Here is a 6921-nt window from a genome sequence, read left to right as displayed (position 1 = left end):
TTTATTTAATTTACGGAAATCAATTACCATCCTATAACCTGTGATAATTCTTTGTGGAATCAATTCATCTTTATCATTAGGAACAACAGTAATACCTCCCTTCTTAGGGACACAATGGACAGGACTTACCCACTCGCTATCAGCAACGGGATAAATTATACATGCCTCGAGAAGCTTTAGTATTTCTTTTCTTACCACTTCTTTCATTTTAGGATTCAGACGTCGTTGAGGATCATGAACTGGTTTGGCATCTGCCTCCAAATTTATTTTATGTTGACATAGAGTGGGACTAATTCCCTTAAGATCATCAAGAGTATATCCAATAGCAGCATGATGCTTCTTCAGAGTTTTCAATAATCTTTCTTCTTCATGCTCTGAAAGGTTAGCACTAATAATAACAAGATATATCTTCTTTTCATCAAAATAAGCATATTTAAGATTATCAGGCAGCGGTTTAAGCTCAAACACGGGATCACCCTTGGGTGGAGGAGGATCCCCTAAAATTTCAATAGGCAAGTTGTGATGCAGAATAGGTTCCTGTTTAAAGAATACTTCATCTATTTCCCTTCTTTCATTCATGAACATATCATTTTCATGGTCTACGAAATAGTGTTCTAAAGGATCACTAGGAGGTACGGCAATAGAAGCAAGACCAATAATTTCATCCTTACTAGGTAATTCTTCCTCACGACGTTGTTTACTAAATTTAGAGAAATTAAACTCATGAACCATATAATCCAAGCCAATAGTAACAACATTCTTTTCGCAATCTATCCTAGCATTAACAGTGTTCAAGAAGGGTCTACCAAATATAATGGGACAAAAGCTATCTTGCGGAGATGTAAGAACAAGAAAATCAGTAGGATATTTAGTTTTCCCACACAAGACTTTAACATCTCTAACAATTCCAATTGGTGAAATAGTATCTCTATTGGCAAGTTTAATTGTGACATCAATACCTTCTAACTCAGCAGGTGCAATTTCATTCTTAATTTCTTCGTATAAAGTATGCGGTATAACACTAGCACTCGCACCCATATCACATAAGCCATGATAACAATGATCTCCTATTTTAACAGAAATAACAGGCACGCCTACCACATGTCTATGTTTATCTTTAGCACAAGGTTTAGCAATTCTAGCAGTTTCACCTTCGAACTGAATAACATGCCAATCAATATTATCAGACAAGAGATCTTTAACAATAGCAATATTAGGTTCTACTTTAACTTGCTCGGGGGGTGTATAAGTTCTAATATTGCTTTTACGAACAACAGTTGAAGCTTTAGCATGATCCTTTATTCTAACAGGGAAAGGTGGTTTCTCAACATAAGAAGTAGGAACAATAGGATCATTATAAGTGACAGTCTTTTCTTCAACTTTAATAGGTGCATCTACTTTTACTTCTATGTGAGGATGATATTTAAGCCACTTCTCCTTAGGGAGATCAACATAAGTAGCAAAAGATTCACATAAAGAAGCTACTATCTCAGAGTCAAGTCCATATTTAGTGCTAAACTTACGGAAAATATCGGTGTCCATAAAAGATTTAACATAATCAAACTTAGGTGTCATACCTGACTCCTTACCTTCGTCGAGGTCCCAATCTTCAGCGTTGCGTTTAATTCTATCCAATAAATTCCATTTAAATTCAATAGTCTTCATCATAAAAGACCCATCACAAGAAGTATCGAGCATGGTGCGATTGTTTCAGAAAGCCGAGCATAAAAATTTTGTATGATCATTTCTCTTGAGAGCTCATGATTGGGGCATGAATATAACATTGATTTAAGCCTCCCCCAAGCTTGAGCGATGCTTTCTCCTTCGCGAGGCCAGAAATTACATATATAATTGCGATCACGATGAACAAGATGCATAGGGTAATACTTTTGATGAAATTCCAACTTCAATCTTTTATAGTCCCATGATCTCATATCATCACATAGCCTATACCATATCAATGCGTCTCCCTTCAAAGATAAAGGGAAGACCTTCTTCTTAGCAACATCGTTGGGCCTGCAAGCTTAAATAATCCACAAACTTCATCCACATATATTAAGTGCTCATCAGGATGCTTTGTTCCATCTCCTGTAAAAGGGTTAGCTAGCAGTTTTTCCATCATACCCGAAGGAAATTCAAAAGGAGTTTCATTTTCAATAGGTTCAGTAGGTTGAGGAGCAACTCTTTGCTCTACTGGACGGGGTGAATATACCCCGAACAAGCCCCTCAGAGAATTACTTTCCATAGTAATAAGTGACAGTAAATTTCAGCACACTATATAAATTTTTCCTTACCAAATTCCACCTACCAAAGGCGTTACACTCCACGACAATGGCGCCAGAAAAGAGTCTTGATGACCCACAAGTATAGGGGATCTATCTAGTCCTTTCGATAAGTAAGAGTGTCGAACCCAACGAGGAGCAGAAGGAAATTATAAGCGGTTTTTAGCAAGGTATTCTCTGCAAGCACTGAAATAAGTGGTAACAGATAGTTTTGTGATAAGATAAATTGTAACGAGCAACAAGTATCAAAAGTAAATAAAGTGCAGCAAGGTGGCCCAATCCTTTTGTAGCAAAGGACAAACTGGAACAAACTCTTATAATAGGAAAAGCGCTCCCGAGGACACCTGGGAATATCATCAAGCTAGTTTTCATCACGTTCATATGATTTGCGTTCGATACTTTGATAATTTGATATGTGGGTGGACCGGTGCTTGGGTGCTGTTCTTACTTGAACAAACATCCCACTTATGATTAACCTCTATTGCAACCATCCGCAACTACAACAAAAGTATTAAGGTAAACCTAGCCATAGCATGAAACATGTGGATCCAAATCAGCCCCTTACGAAGCAACACATAAACTAGGGTTTAAGCTTCCATCACTCTAGCAACCCCACTACAAAAAATATGTCAACTTGTGACCACCACTATTGGTCACTGAATGGTCACAAATTTCCATTTGTGACCTTTTTGTGACAAAAAAACATAAGGTCAAAAGCTGGCCGTCATAAACTGACTATAGCAACCTTTCTTCTGGAATGGTCGAAGACGTTTATGACCAAAATACGTCTACTATGGTGTTTTGGTCACTAGCAACCTCCCCAGGCCACGTAGGCATCCAGCGTGGCAAGCTGATGTGGCACAAGATTCAGCCCGGTCCAATTTGGCGTTTTACATGGGCCGAGCCCATTAATTCAGCCCGTTTAATTTATTTTTTCCCTGTGCTTTGATTAGCTAAATAGGCCTGGCCCAACAATTAGGACTTTTTTTTTCTGAGATGCAGTCTTTTACAATCCATTTTTTTGGGGCCTCAACCCTTTTAGAATCTGAAATTTATATTGCTCTTTTTAGAAACAAGTCCAACATAGTTTGGGCCATGGCCTTTTTAGAGCCCAAGTATTGAGTGCAATATAAATTCTGGATAGGGCCTTTTTACAATCCAATAGTGGGCCAAGCCCTCTTTTATTTACAGCAAATATTCTCAAATCAGTATAGTAACAGTACTTCTTTCCCACAGTAATAACACAAGTATAGAAAACTTTCTCACACAACTTTATCTCGCATAACATTAGACAGACCAACACATATCAATAACTTATCTCCTATGTTCACAAGTACATAACTTTTATCTCACACAACATTATACAGAACTGTATCTTGCAGGTTCAAATCACATAAACTTTATCTTACAGGTTCCCCGCAACAAAAGATGATCACCATCATCTCCTAATCAAGATGCAAATAACCTGCACATTCAAAAAGAAAAAGCAATATGTCAAAGAGAGACAAACAAAAATAGAACAAACAAAAATAGAGACTTGCATCAAGTAGACCTGATGATGTACAGATAGTAACCAAACTAGCATCTACTTTGCCCGAGAGATAGCATGAAGCAGTTTTGATGCCATTTATGCATTATTTCTGAGACTAGCAGCAAAAAATACATAGGATGCCAAACAGCCGGCAGCAGCTAAGATCGGTTAGATGTTGGTTAGCACCGATGGCGAGAACTAAACGAGCAGGTTAGATTCATTGGGCTGGGTTGGATTGGATTGATGCTGACAAAGTGACAACAGGAAGGTAATGAGCACATACAACTAGCTCTAGTATACCGACATGCATGAGCACTTGTTAAAATTTATATTCATCATAGTAACCTATAACCACCTACCCATACAGATCAGAAAGCACAGATATATACTGAACAAAAGCAACGACCATGAATAGATGACTTAACAGTTCATGTTTTTTAACAAAACAAGAGTGGACATCTCATAGTGAGTCTAATACAGCTACACTAAGCAGAGAACCACATCAAGACATGAAGAGTAAGCCATCACAGTATAGGAGGATTGGATTGCATACCTAGTCATCCTTGAGGTAGAGGACCATCTTTGTACCCCTGCCGAGCTGCTCCCCAAACGTATCACGAGTGACGGTGAAGGAGCTACCGGTCTGGGACTCCCACACGTACTGCCCGTCGTTGTTGTGCTTCATGGTGACGACGACCCTCTCGGCAACAAGGTAGGAGGACTAGAAGCCAACACCAAACTGCCCAATCATGGACACATCGGCGCTGGCGGCGAGGGCCTCCATCGGCACCGTACTATTCTTGTCCAAGGCCTGCGAAAATCACACCGTCAAACACACCACGTCAGCCCAGGAACAAATCTCGCATGCCACGAATCAAATAGCGGGTCAATGGATCTGGCTCGACGGAATCTAAAGCCTGGCGTAAAATGGCCAGTGTAATTAATGGCCAGTGCTGCCAGTATTGAATGTACCACATCAGCAAGCATTATATAGTACTACTATGTAATTGATATGCAAAAGAAGATGCATCTCCCATGTTTAGCAATCAGGATCAACCATGAAGTTTCTACTACTCCTACATCATTTTAGCTAATCATTTAAGATGATCATTTAAGATGCTAATGTTTACTTGTCAAGTACAGTTATTGTTACTCTAAGATTTTAGCTAAGTAAATATAAAGATAAGAAGACACTTTGCCACCAATATTTTGTGACATCTGTAGAATTCGTACCTCATAAACATGCATGAAATGTCTATCTCAAACAAGTATACATACTGATCATGTTTAATTAGGCCAGCAGCACAAAACAACCAATTATATTGCCTTATAAGAAGCTATTTGCATAAAGTAGAGAACTACAAAACAAGCTATTAACCATCCTACTGGTAGCAAGGACATAAAGATAATCACTTAATAAGATAAGAAGCAGACATGAATCACATAACTATGTACAATTCAATATCCCAACTGAGAGTGAACATGTATTAAACATTTCCTGCATTTCAATACATGCATGACAGATTCACAGCATAACTATATATAGCTGTACAAACATGCATGAACAGGAAAGCAACCAAACTACAAGAACATATAAGGAAACAGAGGGAATCACTATAACCTATGGAGTGACAAGCACATATATGAACTCAAAGTAATGCCCAGCTCGCGCATATATGAGTCGTGCCGTCGAGTCCCGCAGCCACCAACTCACTCCGCTCGCTGCCACGGTCACAACCTTCGTCATCGACACGGCGGTGTTGCCAGACCTGCAAAAAACAGAGGAGGCGTGAATGGACATCACACTTGCCAACTAATTAACTATAGCTTGCTACAGAAACATTTCGTTATCAAATTTGATTCAGGAACTAGCTTATTGAGTATGACAAAAATGCTTAGAATAAAAATCATTTCAAGAAATGCTGGAGTAGCTACAAAACAAATTAAGCTATACGATTTTAGGAAAATGTGTAAGCTGTTCAACTTTCCTCACATTCACTCCAGCTGCATCCAAACACTAACTAGGTAACAGAATTACTTTAAGACTGTAGCCCGGGAATTCATTATTCATGCTAATATAAAATTCGCTCAAATGGAACCTTGGAAACACCCTTTCCCAAGTAGTCAGATCCATCGTCCCTCAGTTCCAAAGCTTCATAAAGACCTACAGAAGAGGGATGATTCAGACAAGATTAGTTCAACAAAAATAATAAAATAACATTCGGTAAATAATGATACAAATAAGAGTTTGGAACAGGATACATTTTGGTGAAGTGTCTGTCAGGGAGAAGTGATTCAGAGTTTCAAAGTGAAGTTGTTTCTGAATACTAGTAGTGTAATTACTAATTAGCTAGCTAGATGTGTGCATGAAAGCTACTGTTCCTATTGGGTTGCAGCTTGTACTAGTTAGCTAGCTAGCTAAGGACTTGTTAGTATTCTTTTTCCAGATAAAGAGCTGATGCTACTAGTCTAATCACACAGTTTTAACTAGATTAGAGCAAAGACAACACGCCAATGGCAGAACCAAGACCAAGTCTCGACAATCCAATAGGAATCTCCGGAGCTCCATATATCACCACACACACGGCCACGCACCACATGGCCGCCCCCATCGCAAGTTTGCAGCACACCGCCGCACCCGACATTGCAGCAAGGGCGCGCGCTCATTTACATAGCACAGGTGCAAGGTCATGGGGGGCATGCAGGTCATACCTATGTGGGCATCGGTACTCGTCGCAGTAGAGCATGAGCTGGCGGTCAAACACAGTGAGCACGAGCTGGCGGTCAAACACAGGGGGCATGAGCTGGCTTTGTGGGTATCATCTTCCCCTGATGATGGAATTATGCAAGTCCAAAACTCAATCAAGAACTGTAATGGTATATGCAATGCAGCAAACAATAATGTTTTTTTTCGTTCAGAAGTTGAGATGTCCCTGTGACTCGATGGTGTCATGATTCTAAGCGTGGAATTGCAATTCTAAGCAAGCCTGGAGTATGATAGTGGTACATGAAATTATGTAGAACAGCAAGAGTAAACCCTAGGAATTAGGGATTTTAGGAGTAAGCAATTGTGTTCATCGAGAGACCGTAGCGAGCAAGCATCAGAGG

The 6921-nt window shown here is 39.5% G+C and overlaps 1 pseudogene; it reads right to left on the bottom strand.

Annotated features, from left to right (window-relative positions):
- Positions 1-4366: 4366 nt before the first annotated feature.
- LOC123108421 (heat shock protein 81-3-like) lies at positions 4367-6458 on the bottom strand (annotated as a pseudogene).
- Positions 6459-6921: the final 463 nt, after the last annotated feature.

Source organism: Triticum aestivum, chromosome 5A (genome assembly GCF_018294505.1).
Source record: "Triticum aestivum cultivar Chinese Spring chromosome 5A, IWGSC CS RefSeq v2.1, whole genome shotgun sequence".
Classification (NCBI taxonomy): domain Eukaryota; kingdom Viridiplantae; phylum Streptophyta; class Magnoliopsida; order Poales; family Poaceae; genus Triticum; species Triticum aestivum.
Note: the sequence above shows the minus strand (reverse complement) of the source record. Positions and strands in the feature narration are given on the sequence as shown.